Source organism: Sciurus vulgaris (genome assembly GCF_902686455.1).
Source record: "Sciurus vulgaris genome assembly, chromosome: 4".
Taxonomy (NCBI): domain Eukaryota; kingdom Metazoa; phylum Chordata; class Mammalia; order Rodentia; family Sciuridae; genus Sciurus; species Sciurus vulgaris.
In genome coordinates this window covers 70,366,928-70,387,705 of record NC_136464.1, presented here as the reverse complement: position 1 = coordinate 70,387,705, position 20,778 = coordinate 70,366,928, and positions in this window count along the sequence as shown.

Below are 20,778 nucleotides of genomic sequence, written 5' to 3'. Positions count from 1 at the left end.
CTACTACACATGTATTAATAAAATTCAAAACACCGACATCAAATTTTGTAGACGGTGTCTAGGAAGAGGAGCTTTCATACATCACTGGTGGTAATGTCAAATGGCATAATCACTTTAGAAGATGGTTTAGCAGTTCCTTATAAAACTAATATTTTTTCCATATGATTCAGTGAATACTTGTAATTTTCTAAAATGAACTGAAAATTACATCCACACAAAAGCCTGAACAGTATTAAAAACAGTTTTATTTATAATTGTCAAAACTTAGAGGCAAGTGAGATGTTCTTCAATAGGTGAACATATGAACAAATTCTAGTACATTCACATAATGGAACATTATTTGATAATCAAAAAAAAATCAATCAAAATAAAAAGACAATGAAACCTCAATTATATACTTATAAGTAAAAGAAACTTGAAATAAGCTGCATGTTGTGTAATCCCATCAAAATGTTCATCTGAGAAACACAGAATTGCGAAGACATTAAAAAATCTGTAGTTACCAGGGGAAGGGTCAGGGAGAAAAGGACAAATGAGGACTTTACAGCTGTGAAAATATTGTGGATGATAACAACAATGGTGGGTTATTATACATCAGTCTAAACCCATGGGCTATACAACCAAGAGTGAACCCTAATGTATACTAGGACTTGGGGTAATAATTATGTGTCAATATATGTTCATCTATTATGGCAAATGTCTAGTGCAGGAGTTTGACAGGGAGGCTGGCAGTGGGAGAAGATGGAGAGGAACACTGTACATTATAGAACCAAATAACTGTTCTAAAATCAAGTCTGTTAATTTACAAAAAAATAAAATACACACACACACACACACACACACACATATATACATATATCAGTGAAAGTAATGCAGGGATGTAAGGGAAAATTTTCATTGCATTTAGTGAGGCCAAGGGTTACATATAGTAAGCTTATGAGGAGTTAAAATATAACACCCCAAAATATGCTACTCTGGCATAATGACTACTTTGTGCTAATCATGCTTCAAAATCTGCAAGTACAAAATCTGTCTTCTCTTCATATTGGTTTATACAAAGCAAGAGATGAAATGTTCATATAAATAATATCCTCTCTATTCAAAAGGAAAGTAACATTTTTCTCATCAAGAATGAGAAGCTGAGGCTAAGAAAATTTGGTCCAGATGTTATTAATTCTTGTCTTCTAGCCTCCTAACATAATTTCCTTACCTTTTCATAACTTCCTACTCTGTGTACAATTCAGTGTATAAGTGTTCAACTTTGCATCTTTAGATACTCATTCCTCAATGAGGACTCTGTATCACATAAAATTTATTTAAAATATACTGGTCTGCTTTTCTCATGTTGATCTGTCCTATGTTAATTTAATTCTTGATTCAAAGATGGTAAAGGCTAAATTTTACTTTCCCTATTTTTTTCTTTAATATCAGTGACACAGAAAAGACCTTGTCCTTTCTGAGGAAATGAAACTACTCAAGATTTTGATTTCCATCAATGCACACTTGAACCATCTCCCATATGTCAGTAACAGTACCTTGATGTCAACAACATTCTGACCCTCCTTGAACCTTCAATCGATTAATTTTGCAGCTTTTCACCATCTCTCTCATTTCTCCTTCCCCTTCTTCAGTTTCTTTCCTAGGTTAAATCTATGATCAATTATTTAATTACTTAGTTGCATACATTCTAAATGTCTTGACTTTTAAGCAAAACATCCACCTCTATTACATTGAACTTTAAAACTCTTCCATTCCTACAAGTGTCCAGATGAACTTGCTTGATGAAGATGGAGAAGGAAGAGAAAGTTTGTCCTTCCTTTTATGACCATGAAACTCTTACAAGTCCTTATACTTACGTAGAAATCATACCACAGTTTATAGTCCAAGGAAACTTATTGTTCTCTAATGACTTTTCAAACCTTTTCTTTTCAAAATTCTTTTCAGTCTTCTCTTAACTGAGGCCCTACTTTTCTATTTCATTAAGAACCTTCAAGTAATAATTTTTTTCCTTTGGTGATCCCATCATAATCAAACCACTAAACAACACTTTCATCCATTTAATTTGACCTCTCTCCTGTTATGTAGATGAATTGTTCATGCTCTTATTTAAAGCCAGTTCCTCCTGGATGTCTTTCTTTCTTGACCTCTTGAGAATATCACTCTGGAAAATTTGACTTTCTGTTTTCATGGCAAAAAAACCAAATTCTTTTGAATGGATTGTTTCTATCAGTATTTTAAGAGTTGTTATTTCACTCATCTCAAGAAAAAACAAAATTAAAACAAAAAAACACAAACAAAAACAAAAGAACTGACCAATGTTTTCTCCTGTAACTAACGTCTCATTTCTCTGTAGCAAGAAAATCTGTTTTTATTGATTTCAAATTATATCCTTTCTTTCGCAAAACTGTTCCAATCAGTCAGTTTTCTCAAAATTGATCTCAACATTGTCACCAACAACATCCTCATTTCAGAAGATGATGATCAGAAATCAATCTTGTTTAATTTCACCCATGAATAAACCTTGGCTTTATAGATTACTTCCTAGCTCCTTACATCAGAAACACCAGGGTACAACAATCTCTTGATTTCTATTCCACCTCATCGACTTGTTTTTCTCTCCTTATTTGGTTCCTCCATATTTTTGAACTCTTAATTTCAGTGTGTTTCTGGGGATCATTTTAAGACATCTTTTGCATTTACATTTAATCCCATTATATTGTTCTCCAATATTAGGGCTATAAATACTGTCTGTCTATAAAATAAATCCAATTTTTATCCCAGCCATTGTTATGGAGTTGGGGCCTTCTGAGAAACTGAGGCAATGCCAAGACCCTCTCTTCAAACCCCAATTCTTGTGACCAAGTCAGGAAGAATTCAGGCATGTTGCTCACAGTAATAGGTATGAGTTTGTTGAAGGGATAGGAAAGGGAAAGAGGACACTCTCAAGGGAGAGAGAGGGTCCTCTCAGAGAAAACAGGGATAGTGTGCCTCTCCTGCACTCCAGTTTTATTGGGGATCCCAGAGATGTTTCCAAAGAGTACCACTTATGTCCACCTCTTCACTTTTAACTGACAGCAGGATGACATTAGAATTTCAAGTCCCCATTGTGATAGTAACTCTAGGTCACCTTGACCCACACTGAACAGTTCTAATTGGATTCTTAACCATAAATTCTTGTGGATTTTATGGTTAGGAAGAATTATTTTTATCTTCCAGGCTTTCAGGTTCTGGTCACAAAAGTCTCCTCCTTCAGGGCAACTTGGGTTCCTGTTATCTATTGATTATTGATTATCTATTGATTATTTTGGGCCTGCATTTCTCTTGCAGTTAATAGGTAGTTTTACTAAGGAATATTTCATATTCTGTCCACTGAGGCCAGGCAGCACTGCAGGTAAATTTCTTCTTGGAAAAGAAAGCATTATGGGGGTCAGCACAGTGGACCCATTTTATAAAACTATTCTCTTAAACTCATGTTTCCACCATCTTCATCTATCTGTTCCTTAACACTATGACATTTTCTTAAACTCCACACACATATATTTTGCTTCCTACTAGCCATCTCAACCTGTCAATCTAACAGACATAACAATAACTCTCCCTTCTTCCCTTGAAATCCTGCTCCAGCTCCTTTTCTCCTCCCCACGATGTGTTTCTTTCTCAGTTTTCCCCATGTCAGATAATGATCATCCTGTAGTTAACTTGGGCAAAAATTCTTGAGGTCACCCTTATATCTTAGCCCATTTGTACTGCTATGACAAAATACTTGAGACAAAGTAATTTTTAAAAAGTAGAAATTTAGTTCTCACGGTTCCATGTCTCAGGAAGTCCAAGATCAAGGTATCAGCAGTTTCAGTGCCTGCTGAAGGCCAGTTCCTCACAAAAGGTACTATCTAGATATCTTCACCTGGTGGAAGGGATGAAAAGACAAAGGTGGGAGTGAACACTCATTTCCTTCAGCCATTGTGTAAGGTACTATTAGAAGCAGAAATCTAATGTTGTAATCACTTTTCAAAGACCCTATCTCTTAATAACACCACAAGACAAAATAAGTTTCATCATGGATATGGGAGGTGACACAAATATTCAAACCATACATCCATGAGCTGTTTTCTTGACTCACAAGGCAGACTTAAACCCTAAGCTGTTTTCAAAGGTATTCAGAACTTCCTCACTTCTCAGTATTTACAACTATACTAAGATGATCTGATGTATTATAAGTTGTCTCAATTTAAATATTTTCATATCCTCTCAGGGAGTCTCAGTACTTCAGTGTTTGCTTTGCTACAGTTGACTGTTAACACAGCAGCAAGAGTGATGCGTTAAAAACATAATTCAGATTAGATAACATCATGCTTCAAATGCCCCAGTGGCTTTCTCTTGTAGAAACATAGAGTAAAATTAAGGTAATATGAAAGTCTTTGGGATTCTTGAAAATGTGATCTTCATAATTCTCAAAATCCATCTCGATAATAAACAAATTTTTTCTCTATTGCTTCTCTTTTATATCCTGGACTTTAACTTTTGTTAAAAATATCCAAGTATACCCAGGCTTGAGGCCTTTGCTCTAAAACATTATATGCAGTTAGAAATCATATAAGTGAAGCACTAGATCACCAGAATACATTAGGCTAGCTTGGGATACAGAAATAAACACTTTTATATATGTCTATAGAATAAAGAATGATCATGGAAGGATATGTGCCAGAATAGGACCAAATTAGAGACACTCCTACAGAGTGCAAGTGGGAGCATGTACTTTGCATATACAGCTGTGTGTGTATGATTAATGCCAATATTAGTAAACTGCAAATGGTATATACAGAATAAACCTTTAAATATTGTCTAATAACTTACTGATGTATACTCAGTGGAAACTCTCAAAAGAACACCTTTGAAAATGTTTCATTAAATCATTTTCTGAAATGATATTGGTGACCAGATAATCCGACTCTTAAGAATAGGTGCTATATGTGAGCTATAATGGTACATGCCGATAATGTCAGTGACTCAGGAAACTGAGGCAGGTTCAAGGCCTGCCTTAGCAAATTTGTGAGTCACTGTTTCAAATTTTAAAAAAAGTAAAATAAAATAAAATGGGCTGAGGATGTGTCTCAGTGTGTATCTGGGTTCAATCCCTGGTACCAGGAAAAAATAAATAAATAATTGGTGCCATAATAGTAACCAGTAACTAACAATAACTGCTTTAGTTTTATATAGTTTGGATAAGTTAATTCTTAGCATATTTTTTAATTTTTTAAAACCCTTTTTATTAATGCATTATAGTTGTGCATAATATTGGGGTTCATTTTGACATAGCCACACATACATTGAATGCAATTTTCTCCACTTCAGTCTCCGATACTTCCAAACTAGTTTTTCATTCAATTTTTTCTTCTATTTTTTTTCAAACTTATGTAAGGTTGTATATACCAAGATGATGGGTTTAATTAAAATAATCAAAACATAACCAGAATATTTGTAAATCAAAGCATTTACTCAAATTTGCTTGTAAAAGCTTCATTCAAATATTTGTTTTTCCACATGCCTTAAAAACACTTTCCAAAAAATCTTGAAATTGTTCTCCAGAGGGGGTAAAGTGAGTAATATTTATCCAGTGACAGGGAAAATAGTTTTCTGAACATTTTCAAACCCATTTTTCAAACAATTTTGGTGGTGTTCTGTGATCACAGTTATAGCTATATTGCTTTGTTATCCCCAGGTAGAAGAAAGTCAGAAAGTTGCATCACCTTTGAAGATGAAAGGTGAAGGAGTCTTAAGAAAGAAGATTGTTTAAAGACATCTCCTGGTTATATGATCCTGAAGGCAGAAATCAACATTCTAAGAGTTCATAAAAATTTCTACTTTTTTCAACAAACTGGTTTGCAAATGAACAGACTGTGCTATCCCACCTACCCACCTTGTTTTAGTAGATCAAATTTACTATGAGTTACCTTCTTTCACAAATATTTATATATAACATAACATTGCATTAATATATATGTATATATGTGTGTGTATATATATATAAATTCATATTGTGATAAACATGCTCAGCTGTCTAAATCCAAAGAATCAGCTAAAGAGACACAGGTACAGCAAAAAACAAGGCTTTACTTTAATGATGGTCTTACAAAATCTGGTGGCTGGTGGTCAAACACACAGGGATTGGGTATAACCAGGATTTTATCTCCAAGGGCACAAGGTGTCTCCCCTAGTTTCTCATTGGCTGAATACTATAGGGTGTACAGTCTTCCCAAACACGTTGCCTAGGTTTTACTGTCTCCTCTAGGTTTGCTTAAAAAAAGTTGTCTTTTTGTTGTCTTGTGACAGGAAAGTTCACTTGGATTGAGTGCCTTTTGGCATGTACACAGTTTATCTCTTTGGTCTGGTGAGCCCCTTCCTTCTCACCTTATGTTTGTCAAGGGCCTGTGAATTATTATACTCTGGTGATAACTGCTTGTAACTTTTCATTCTGCTCCCCCATCCAGCTGTTTTTCTTACATTCTAAGTAATTTTACATTTAAGGCTAAATACTGTATTTTGAAAGTGGACCACTGGACTTTCTATTTCTCACAGTGTTATTTATAATGTTATCTGTCTTCAACATCTCTTTTAGTAAGTACATTCATTAGCTTGGAGGAACAGAGTTGAGTTACAAAGAGAGAAGTTTCTGCCCTGCACTAGAGAATTCACTGGTAAGTTTTTCTTGTATTGGTAAATCTTAATGTGAACTGACCATGTTCTATTAGTAAATTATATATTTTCATCATACATTGGATAATTTCAAAGTTATTTTTCTTTTTTCTCATGGTACTAGGGATTCAACTAATGGTCCTTTACTGCTGAGCTATATTCCCAGCCCTTTTCAACTTACTATTTTAAAACAGTCTCATTGTTTCTCAGGCCGGCCTTAAAATTTCAATCCTCCCATCTCAGCCTAAAGTCTGTAGAATTATAGGCACCTGGTTAAAAAGGGGTATTAACTGATTTAAATCATAAAATAATAGAAAATAAAATATTGTGCATTTGTAGATAATAGAGTTCATGGATTAAAGGGTTCATGGAATCACGAAATTCAATTGTAAATTTTTTCTTGCACTGATCCAAAATCTGATTCTTGGCAGTTTTCAATTATTGACCCACAGAGGGAATAGATGCTGTAGAAAATGCATGAGATACATACACATTCTTAGTCTAGTCTTCAACTGTGACTAGAAAAAAATTAGAAAAAAGTCATTTTTTTCCCCTTTGAACCTCAAATATTTTGTTTTAAAATTAGAAGTTAGAAGAGATTTCTGCAACAGTTAATTTAATTTGGTGCCCTCAGAGACAATGGCAACTAATAATTATTGAAAATATCCTATGTGCCATTTGCTTTATCCAGTGTTTATTTTTCCCTTTTCTCATTAAGTCCTCATGAAGGAGGAACACTTCAAGTGGCATAATTTGACCAAAACCACAGAATTAGTATCTGTGATTACCTAAAAGTGATTATCTAAAGTGCTTATGGCACTGTGCCAGGCTTTGGAGCTTAGAGGATGATATTCAAAGACAAAACCTGCCTCTGATCCCTCAAAACCCACAATCTGGAGAAGGCCCTTCTGTCTTTAAAGTTCATCATCTAGACAACTCGGCTCTCAATTCCAGATGTAATATTTAAAAAACATAAGGAAAGCAGAAGTATTTTTTTTTTAAATTACGACTTAAAAGAAAATGGGACTTCTAGGGAATTCTTTTGAAAAATGAAATGAATAGAAAGAAAACACAAATAATACAAAGAAAACAAAGTTAAGGAAACTTTGTAACAATGGGCTATTCCATTCAGTGTTGTCTCTTACCTAACTCTACTACCTACCAGTTACTTTCTCTGATTTGCTCAGCAAAGTGCCTACACTGTTACTCTGCTACCCACATTTTTATTTGCATATAAATATTCATAAATAAAATGAGATGTTATTTTGTCACAAAACCACATAATGGATCACAGTTTTGAGAAGTCAAATTGAATGAGCCTTAAACATTTTACCCCTCAAAGATTTTCAAAATTTTTATTCAAAACAGTGATTTAGAACAAAATTAATTTCAATAGCAAAGCAATAATCACAATCACACCTACCATGTGTACAAAAGCATACAGAAGAAATCAATCTTCAGGCACTGCAAATACATCACAGTATAGAATTACTAAAATAATTAGGACACAACCACATAATGGAATAGTTTGCAGCCATTAAAAATGGTTTTCAATATTTTAAAGGTATCACTGTCCAACAGAACATTCTACAATGATGAAATGTTCCATTCTGCAGTATTTACTGCACCCAACAGTCATAAGTGGTTATTGAGTTTTTGAAATATGACCAGTGTGACTACTTATTTACTTTTATATAATTTTAATTAATTAAATTTGAATTTAAGTCTATTTGTGTATTTGTTTTTCAAAATTTATTTAAAAGTCACAACATGTTTGCACTTACAAAATAAGATATTGTAAAAACTTGAGAAAATATTAGCTGTGATGTAGGAAAATTAAATTTGTGCACTGGCACTAAAATAAATTGGATATATTAGCTCACACATACTCACAAAAAGAAAGTTTCGGGGGCTAGAGTTGTGGCTCAGTAGTAGAGAACTTCCCTGGCATTTATGAGGTCCAGGGTTTGATACTCAGAACCACATATAAATAAATAAAATAAAAAATCCCTTGACAACTTAAAAAATATTAAAACAAAAAAATCATTTAAAATAGAAAGTTTGGGCTCTTTCTCTTTCGATTGAATCAATTGTTTTTTTTTTTAAATATTGAGCAAGCAAATGAAAACATTTTATTATTTCAGGTATAGGAAATTATCATTTAAAATCTATTTAAATGAAATATGTAAATGATAATATGAAGTTATACAATGGTATGGGTGTTTGTTTCCCTCAAAACTTAAGTTGAAAGTTACATGTTAATGGTGTTTGGAGGTGGGGGTCTTTGGAAGGCAATTAGGATTAGGTGAGGTCCTGGGGTGGGTCCCCACGATGACATCAGTGGATTTATAAAAAGAGGAAAAGAGAACCATGTTACCAAGCTGGCTGACTCTCCATGTTATGCCCTGTGAGGCCTTGATACTCTAGAGTCCACCAGCAAGAAGCACTTCACTAGATGTGACCATCCAGACCTTGAATTTTCCAGCACTCCTGACTGTGAACCAAATAAATCTTTTATTTTTATAAATTACTCAGTTATAGCAACAGAAGATGAACGAAGACATATTCATTTTAAAAAATATTAAAAGTGTGTAGTCCCTGTTTATAAGATTATATTCATGTTCTTTTATTTCTCTTGTTTCAAATAATAATAAAATTAATTCTAAGATTAGTATGAATGTATATCTCATCTGATTCATCCTGGGTATTATAATCTGTCAGTCATGTTCTCCAGTGAGAATGACCAGGTATGAAGTACTGTCTTCAAAAAATATTTGGGAAATGTTACTGGAGTTTCTAGTAGATCATAAACTAGAGATCAAGATTTTTTTTTTTTTTTTTGGTGGACCACTAAAACCCATTTCAGTAATGATGAACTTATTTGCTTTATTTTTCCAGTTGTTTCTAATTCCCAATCCTTGATGAAAGTTATTCATGTTTGAGAACATAACCACCTCCTAGCACTAAAAATTAACCAACACAATGAAATACTTTTAAAAAAAATATTCAATTACAAAACAGAATGCAGGCTTCTCTTATATTAAAATCTTTTGGTTATAATATAATGTCAAAGACTTCCAATGTTTGATGGTCTATAAATAATTTAAAGCTTGCTCTGTGATTTGACATTTCTTTCTTTGTAAAAGACTTCCCAGTGGTTGCAATGTTTTCCATCACTGATTCCCTATGTATAGATTTTCAGTAATGCCCATATAGATAGTTTCTGAACAAACTCTTTGATAACCAGCAGGCTACAAAGGGTTGTTATACGTCATTTTTTGACATTATTTATGAAAGGGAAAATTTTAGGCCCAAGTCATTATTATGTTTTCCTGAAGCAACAGATCTGTGAACCAGGCTATTTCAGGAGAACTTGAATATAAAGTAATTTCCATTCTCCCTTTGTACATTTTAGGGCCATATAAATGAAAGATTCATATTTTTCAGAAACAGCTGAGAATCTTCAGAACTCCACAGAACTTGCTTCCAAAAAATATATATATACTCTGTGCTTTCATCAATTTGTGGATTCTGTGTGTCTAAATATAAATAATGCTCTTTATCCAAATGTATCACACTTTAACAAACAGAGGCAAAGGAAAATCATTCCAGGTTATATGAAGGAAAACAGTTTTAAGTATAATAGTTTTCAGTAAATATATAATACCTATATATCTAAGCATTACCTGGTAGAGTGAATGAGCATTTGGACTTTCTCATGCTCAAGAACCAAATCCAACCACCCATCTTCAGCAGCCTCAGGACAAAGTGGAAAAGAGAAATGCAAAGAAATGTGGTGTTTCAAAATGGCAATAATTTGGAATATGGCAATAACTTTGAGGAAAAGTACATTTCAAAGACTGAACATCAAGAATTAATTTTCTGTCTCAATAATTAGCAAAGACAATATCATCTTATCCTTTGGACTTTCCTCCTTCTCAAGCACAAATAACTGAAATTTTTTAAAAATTTCCTAGAAAACTGAGGGAAGTGAACCAATAAAAAGCATACAAAAGGAAGCAAAGTGATGAATTTTATTGTACTTCAAGCCTGTAGTGTTCCTTTGAAGAAAATATCAGCCTGTCTACCCCTTAGGTTGTGTCCCTATCTGATGAAGTATACAACACAACTTCCAGACAGGCTAGAGAATCTGATACATGATAGATAAAGAGAAAGCAGCAACATGGGCATTCATTCAGTCATTCACTGAGAGGTATATGCAAATGAGTTGAATTAAAATTGAGATTAACTGAGGCAACCAACAAGATTTCTATTTCCAAAAGGGTATGCATGAACAGATAAATTTTCTATTCTCCCAGAACGTTTGAATAGAAAATAGGAAGATCAGCCAATGTGAACATATATTGCATTGTTACGAGAGGGAGCTATACAGACCAGGACTCATATTTCAGAGGATATCAACATGGAGAGTGGTGATGGCAAGGACAAGACTGGAGGATGCACATACTTCAGCAGATAACAGGTGATCAGACAATATGTGACAATAAGAGAGGCCATCCGACAAGTAATTAGGGTGAATAAAATAATCCTTTGGAATCTGCATTTCAATGTAACCTAAAATAATTTGCCTGGAATTGACCTAAGTTATAGCAAACAAAATAGGAATATAATACTAATGAAAACAGAAAATTTTGCAGTTAATATTTTTGTATTATTGTATTTTGTAAATAAATCATTTGTTAATTTGTTCTTAACAGAAATTACCTCACCCAACCTTCATATTTAACCAATTAAGAAGCTATGAGCCTAAGTGACTTAGAAATATATAAACCTAAGTAATAACTTGAGAACCCAGAATCAGAATCCATTTTCTTACTTTCTGGTAATTTTTTCAGCTATATTTCTTTGACCCTTCATCACTCTGAAAGCATCATTTAGGAACTCACTGTGTGCTTGACAGGTGGGCACCAAGGAGATGTCATTCTTGCCTTCAAGGGATATTAAAAAATTGCTGTGTGTTAGGAGTAACTTTTGCCTCTGGGTTTACTGGAGGCAAGTAAAGACCATTTTCATTATTAACAAAATTCAAAGCAAATTATTCCTTTAGAAATCACCTTTGAAGATGTTATTGTCAACCTGTTTATTATGTATTAAAATTAAGTGGGAAAATCATGACTTTCATCTCAAATTTATGTGGAGTTCCCTTGACTTTTAAGTTTATCCTGTATAGCATGACATTTTCAGGAAAGAATATACTGCAATTAGAAGGAAATTGTACAATACATATTTTTCTTTAATTTCAATATATACCTTATAAAGCACCTACTTCAAAGCTTAACTTTCAAACCGTTTGCTTTGGGCAAGAGGAAATAAAGCCATTATATTCTTCTTCTGATTTTTGTTACAATTTTAGATTCTTGTTGTAAAGACACAGACATGAAAATTCAAAAAAAAATCTTTTGAGTTCTGCTTTTTGTTTTTTCTTTGAACCTTGTGTTGTTCTAATTTTGGTTATGTTCCTGAAGTGTTCCCTGTATGAAACTATGCATTTGTTGGTTCAAACACTACTTCAAGCCCTTCTTCCCTAAAATTTCTACTATGTATTGAATAAAAACATTGTAAAACTAGATAAAATATAACATGAAATAACTATGTGCAGTTTATAATAGATATATTTTAAGTATGAAAACCTAGACCAGTTGAAAGCACAAGTATGCAAAAATATATACAATTAAAATAAATCAAACTGAAAGCAAAGATGATCTGAATCAAAAAAGCTGATGGATTCAAGACCAACTCTCCACTCTGTAGTGCTTGGGCTGAGGTGACAACTGACCCAGCAAAATACAAAGTACATTTTCATCAATAGAATGCAAGCATTTCAGTATCCAGTACTATTTTAGGAACCACTTGCTGTTAATAAAAATTAAAAATGATTTTGAAGCATATATTGAGATCTTTCAGATTAATTCGCAATAATTTTGATATATCTTTATGAGTGAGGTTGATTCAAATGCAGCTGGGTGAAAGACAAGGATATAGGTTACATTTGTCTATATTCCTATGGCAACTATCTAAAATACCATTAATATGGATTTTAATTCACATTAAAAGCATGCTACCAAAGATTGTCCTTCAACAGTGAAATAAAAACCTTTGCTTATATGATGCTGAAAGCCTTATAAGTTATTTGTATAAACAATTTTTAAACCAAATTGTGATAAAACACCTCAAAGCAGGTCAAAGGAAAACAAAAACACTGTACAGAAAGCTCCAGGACAAGATGACCTGATTGATGAATGCTTCCGAAAGTTTAAGGAAGAAATAACACATTAAAAAAAAAAAGGAAAGAAAAAACAGGAAATAGAGAAAAAGGTAAAACATCTAAACTCATTTAATGAGGACTACATCACTTTGATATTATAACCTAAAAAGAACATTTTACAAGAAAGTAAAATAATAAACTATGACCTCTCATGAATATAGATGCAAATAAACATCTAAATTAAGCATGAGGAAATCAAAACAGTATAAATAGAATAAAATATATTGTGATTCTGGAATTCATTTCAGGAGTGGAGGATGAACCAATAGTTGAAAATTATTAAAATAATTAACCATATTAATTGAATAAAAGAGAGAAATCATTGGATTCCATCAATAGATATAGTTGATATATTCACATTCCTCCATGAAAAAACTATCTAAGAATGGAAGGGAGCTTCTTTAACCTAAAAAATATCAATAATCAGAAAGTATATTTAAAAACATTATTACTCATGAAACATTGAATATTTTCCCTTAAATTACAAACCAAAGTTGTCCAATATATTTATATCCCTTCAATATGGTCACAGAAATAATGGTGATAAGACCAGAAAAAGAAACAAAAGTTTCAGAAGTTAAAAGGAAAGAATGAAATCTGCCATTATTTGCAGATAATATAATTGCATATGTTAAATCCATTAAAGAATTTATAAACAATCATGAGAATGCATAAGTCAATTTAGCAGTTTGTTAAGGTCAACGCTAAAATGTCTATTTCTCTATATTAACACTGTGAAATCATAGAGCATTTATAATAATTTTTAAAACATAGGATACTCAGGAATAAATCTATCAAATGTTAGATTATTTATATTAAGTAATAATTTAAATTAAAAATAGTTTCAGAGCAGAATACAAAGGAATAAACTTATCAAATATTGCCTATTGCTGTTAGAATAGAATTCATCAGAATCTGTTGTTAAACTAGAGGCAACCCTCATCTGAAATTCTGGCACTAAATGTGTTTCACATCTGGGACTTTCAATAAGGTTTAAAGAGCAACCACTAATCAAACATATTGATATCTCTTTTTTTTATTGTTTGTTCTATTTAGTTATACATGGCAGCAGAATGCATTTTGATTCATGGTACACAAATGGGGTACAACTTTTCATTTCTCTGCTTGTGCACAATGTAGAGTCACAGCATTCACATAATCATACATGTATGTAGGGTAATGGTGCTTGTCTCATTCCACCGTCTTTCCTTCCCTACACTAAGCATGTTTCATAAAGATCATGAAGATTGTACCGATCGGATTCAGATTTAGCATATAATGAATCATAAAATGCCTTTCAGTTTTTACAGAATTTTTTAAATTTCAGAGATGAAGTTAAGGAATTTTAGAATTGTATCAAGTATGCATATAAATGATACACACCACATGTATACATATTTGACCATTTATTTTCTGTCTACCCCCACTACAATGTAAACTGTGTGAGGGAAGGAGCCTTCCTGTTATGCTTTGTGTTGTATTGTTAGAACCTGAAACAGTCCCTAGGATAGTAGGCACTCAATAAATATGAATTAATGAATTGATGATTGGAAAAAGTAATTCCCAAAATGAACACCTTGTAATCCCATATTGTGTAATTTCAGAAATAAACAAAAAAAAAATCTAAGAATAGTTTAACATTTTTACATGTATTAAGTTGTAAATAGCCAAGGACTTTTTTCACCCATGCTAAACAGTATGAATTCCTGGAACAATCACAAATATCCATATATATGTAGGAAAGATCAAGAAAACCTACAACTATTAAATAATACAAAGCCTGGAGAAATACAATTAAGTATCTTACATGGTTTCACCTAATAGTAAAGAAACAAAATAAGGTTCTTGTGAGTTGATTTTGTGTGAGAAAGTTAACATGTTTTTATATACTCTAGGCAGCAGGCCTTTGTGGGATATCTGTAAATTTTCTAATTTGGGTAAACATCAGTTAATCATTTTTTTCTATTTAAATATCAAATAAATCTAATTAAAAATCTATTTAAATTGATCTAATTTTTTTCTCTAAAAGTTTTTAGCATTTATACTTATATCTATGACTTTCTTTGAGTATTTTTGGCATATGTTTCAATTTTCATAGAGATAACCGGTTTCCCATTACCTTTACCTGGCAAAACTATTATTGCCTATTTTGTTATGTTGACACTTCTTGTAGGAATGGGTTCTAATGTTCTAGAGCACAGTAGTGTGACAATAGTTCACAACAATTTTTACATATTTTATAAAGAACTGGAATAAAGCAGTTTCCCAGCACAAATAAATAATAAGCATTAAAGATATGGAAATGCTATTTATCTTGATACAATCATTACACATTGTATACATATATCAAATTATTACATTATACTACATCAATATGTACAATTATATTCATGCCAGTGAAAATTGGGTGTTGTAAGTTGTCCAGTTTTATATTGTAACTTCATAAAACTTTGATTATTCTAGGTATTTTGCTTCTCCACATATTTTAAACAATTAGGTTCTCAAACATCTTTGAATATATAATTTGTGAAATTGCAGATATTTATGCTAACACAAATGGTATCAGTAGTCCTTCCTTGGGTATGAAATTCATCATATGAATTTCAGAATGCTTTTCTATTCCTATTAAGATGATTATTTATTTCCAGATCTACTTTATTGATATGGACTATGTTTGAATTTCAAATATTAAAGCAACTTTACTTTCCTTGAATAAAACCTGCTGGCAATGATGTAATAATGAGTGACTGTTTTATATGTTATTATTAGTTATTGATGGATTCAAGTTGCCAATGTAGTTTAATGATATTTAGTCTATATTTGTGAGAAAGGGTATAGTGTTATGATTTGTATTTGAGGTGTCCCCCAAATCTCCTGTCATAGGAGGATTATTCAGAAATAAAATAGATGAGAGATATAACCTAATCTGTACAACCTACTTTAAATGAACAGATTGGGTGGTAACTCTAGGCAGGTGGGGTGTGGTTGGAGGAAGTAGGTCCCTGGGAACATGACCTGGACGGGTTGTGCTTTCTGTGTTCCCTTGTCTGTCCTTTCTCTCTCTCTTCTTCCTGACCCTGCCATGAACAGACATCTTACCTCTGCTGGGCCCTTCCCCAGGATTCGTTGTTTCCCTAGGACCCAGACCAATGGAGTCGGTCATCTATGAACTGAACCTCTGAAACCCTGAGCCCTAAATAAACTTTCCCTCCTCTAAGTTGTTATTATATGGTATTTTGGTACCAGTGATGAAGAATCTAACACAATTTCTTTGTTACTTTATTTCATTATACTGTTTCTTGATTTTGGTATCTGAATTCAGTTATTCTTTTTTTAAACAAAAATAGATTTTTTTCTAATCCTACCCAATTCAGTTTCTTTCTGGGTCTTTTGCTATTGACAATATTTATAATCTGTTATTACTGGCACTTCTAAAAATTATTCTCTGGGAATTTAACCACAATGACATATAGTCACTGACAACTAGCACCGATATAGTTTCTTGATGTAGTTTCTTTATTCACAATCTCTTTCCAAATGATGCCTTGTGATACCAGTCTTGGACAGTTCTTTCCAAAATAAACATTAGAGTCACATGTTTTATTTAGTCACAGTTTATAATTTTCCTATAAGGGTGTATTAACATTTTCATCATCAACAACTTGAGGCTGCAGAGTGTCTTGGAGTAGTTTACATGATTGACTTACTCCAGATGATGACACTTTCCACTGTGTCACAGAAAGCCACTTCACCTTCACAGAGTCAGTACTGTGGAAGATTTTAAAGGATATTTAAATATAGACATTTCTCAATAGAATTATGCTAAAATCTTCCAGAACATTTTCCAGAATTAAGAAAAATTTCAAAGTTCACTTCTTCCATGCATTCCCATTCACCACCCTGGAACCCAGCTTGGTTGCAAGTTGCAGAACCACTTCAGGGAAATGAGTATAAATCTTGTCTTGTGCTGCAGCACAACCTCCTCCAGAGCATCTCAGCAGTCCATCAGACACCAGTCTGGGACATAAAAGCCAATGCATCAGAATGAAACCAACACAGCTCTCCAATCAAGCTCTGCATCTGATGTATTTGGGTGAAGTTAGATTGTTTCTAGCTTTCTCTGCTATGATAATAAGATCATAAAAGATTAAACATCCTCAGAGCAGCTTGAAAGCTTAATTCTGGTAAAATAGCAAGTGCCATCATTAACAATAACAAGTGATACTAGGATCTATTACTATACTCAGGTTCTTGACGTTCCATTATCATTGCTGATACTGAATAGCTCTGCAGAGACAAAATGGGTAGCTGTTTCTTTCAAATAAGCATCATCCAGGGATCAATTATTATGCAAAGTTATGAAATTTATGCTCTTTACTAATGATAGTACACACACATGGGGTTTTCAAAAAGAGAGATTTTAGGTTAGAGTGTAGCACATTTTTAACTTGGATAATGAGCCCGAATTTAAAATAGAGTGACTAAACCAGTTTCTTTAGGATAGGTGATAAGTAGTTATCAATTAAATAGACAAAATGTAAACGATGCTTTGTATTTTAATCATCTTCCTCAGAATCTCTTGACAGTTACAAAACTAGATTTGGCAAGATGAATTAGATTTCTAATACCACTTGTGGAAAAAAGTCCTCCAAAAGCTAATCTTATAAGTGCAGATTTCCAGAAAACATTGCCTTAATTCATAGTAATATAAGAAACAAAATATTATTCTCTCTTTTGCATTAATGTAAATTTGCCATGATAAATATTTCAGAATTATCAGAACTCTTCCATCTATTCATCTTGATGAGGCATTGTATTTTTAAAGTCACTAAATATCATTACTTGTGCATTGAGGTCTCTATAAATATCAAAAAGGACTTTGAAAGAGAAATATCATTTTAAAAATATCATTTTAAAATTCATGTAGAAAAGCATTTCATTCTTATTAAATTTTGAGTTGATTTTCCTACAAAGGGGACATCACTGTAAAGATTCTTTCCGGAATAAAAGAAGCTCATGCTAGTGACAAAAAGAAAAAAAAATTCTGTATAATATAGTAAAATCATAGTTCTAATAAAGGTTAAATATTAGTATTAAGTAATATCATATTTAATGTCTCATTTAAGATGTACTTTCTGACAAGTTATGTCCATTTTCATGAGTATCTAATACTAATTTTTTTCTGCTTAAATATGTTCTATATTTGAAAATTAATTCCCACTGAGTCAGTCATAGAAAAAAACTTTCTGTAACTTGTCATCTTTATTCATGACTCATGTTGCCATTGCTGTTGAAAGCTCAATTTTACTTTGAGGCAAAAAAAAAAAAAAAAAAAAAAAAAAAAAATCAACATCTACATTTCACCCTTGACTCTTCTGTGTTCTTCTTTTTGTGGATCTTGAACCCAAGAGTGTCAACTATTGTCTTACACCTATGTCCTAAGCATGACTACCCATTTGGACTAGATCCTTTACTAATGATCAGTTTCTAAATTTTCAAGGTACACTGTAAAACTAAGGTACTATTTGTGAAACAATTAAAATTAAAACACAATCATGGTGCTCTACAATATACATTAGCAGATTAAAGATTGAAAAATTCTTTAGCAAAGTAAGCTCACTTTTTAAAAGCAGAGTTGCACAATCAGAATTGACGAATTGAATTCATGACATCTGTTCATTCCCTACATATTGTGTAGAATGCATGCATTGAATATTGCTTTGTTCTTTGCCCTCCATCTAAAATGAATAGTATGTTTCTCAATTCTCAGACAACTGTTAGAAACTTTGGTAAGTCAACTCATACTGAATTTCTGAGAGGTCAAAGTTTAATATAGATCTATGCGAAAGGGTTTGACGTTTACCAAGATTTTCTTTTTTAAAATTATTATTATGTTTTTTATTTTTACAGACTGCATTTTGATTCATTGTACACAAATGGGGTACATCATTTCATTTCTATGGTTGTACATGATGTAGATTCATACTATTTGTATAATCATACATTGACATAGGGTAATGATGTTTATCTCATTCTGCCATTATTCATACCCCCTCCCTCTCATTTCCCTCTACATAATCTAAAGTTCCTCCATTTTTCTCTCACCCCCCACCCTCCCACCCCCATTATATATCATCATCCACTGGTCAGGGAAAACATTTGGCCTTGGGTTTTTTGGGATTGGCTTATTTCACTTAGCATGATATTTTCCAATTCTATCCATTTATCTGCAAATGCCTTAAAATTATTCATCTTTATGGATGAATAATAGTCCTTTGTGTATATATACCACAGGTTCAGATGTCATGAATTCAATTGGTCAATTCTGATTGTGCAACTCTGATTTTAAATAGTTAGCTTACTTTGCTGAAGAATTTTTCAGTCTTTAATCTGCTAATGTATATTGTAGAGCACCATGATATCATGCTCCAATTACTTCCATTTAAAGAGACAATAATTTATACTGCTGTAGGCATGCTACATCTCACAGGCCAAATCTGGCCTATTACTTGTATTTGTAAATAAAGTTTATTGGAACACAGTCATACCAATGCATATTTACATATTTTCTATGGCTTCTTTAGTGCTACAAAGACTGAGTTGAGTAGTTGTAACCAAACTTATGGCCCACAAAACCAAAAATATTTATTAACTTGCACTTTACAGAACAAAGAAATTGCCAAACTCCATCTTAAACTATTGGATTAAATTATAATGGTAGTATAAGAATCTGTGCACAGAAGAAAATGTCATTTGCTACTATTGTACCAGATGCTAATTGGATCACAATTCATATTGCAACATAATTAGCTAACCCCAAACAGGACTGTTTGCCATGTGTGCCATTCATGAGAAGGATAATTGAGATAGCCAACAGGGCTGGATTAGTGCAGATACCTCACTACTCATGAGGCTGGACAAGTAGCATGATTCCTCTACATGGAAGGAAGTACGTTTATATAGAGACAGCTAAATTATTAAAACTTAGTTCCACACATTTCAAAATAGTCCTTTAAAAATAATTGCTGTCATTACTGTAGTAGTCTTTCAGAGAATGACAAGACTGTGGATTTATCTTCTTACTTGTAAAATTCTATCACCCACTTATCTAAAGTTAAAAGATTGAAATGACTTAAGCCTCCAAAGAAATAAATCACATTTACATTATATATTACTTTAATATCTTTTCACTGTGTTAATTATTTTTTGGAGAAAGTATAAATTTAAGATCATTCTAATGAAATTAGTAATTAATTACTCTGTCTTATCTGGAATATTCACAAATGTGAATATTCACAAATGTGAATATTACATCTATAAGAAATCCCAGTAGCATGGAGTAATTAAATATATATTTTCCAGGTTGTTTTATTAGTACTTACGATACAAAGTAATTTTTTCATAAAATTTTGAGATTACAAGTATCTTCATTTACACGAAAAGTTTTAAAACTAAATTTTAGTTAAGTATTTAGTTTTTCTAATTTGTCACATAAGTTATTTTTGGTAATACTAAAAATATGAGCATTAATCACCTTGTTGCATGTGTTTTTACACACACCATTATAACATTCAACAATTATAAGCTTAGATTCCAGAAACCAATCATTCAGTTGGATTTTTCTTCTAATATAAACATTAATGGAGTCAATAGATAAATTACAAAAGATTAATTAAGTTTGAATTTCAGATGAACAACTTGTAAATATTTGGTATAGCAATGCTGCAAATAATGAATGATATTCAAAAAGGAAAACAACAAAATATGAATGAAAAAATATGAAATTTTTCTAAAATTTG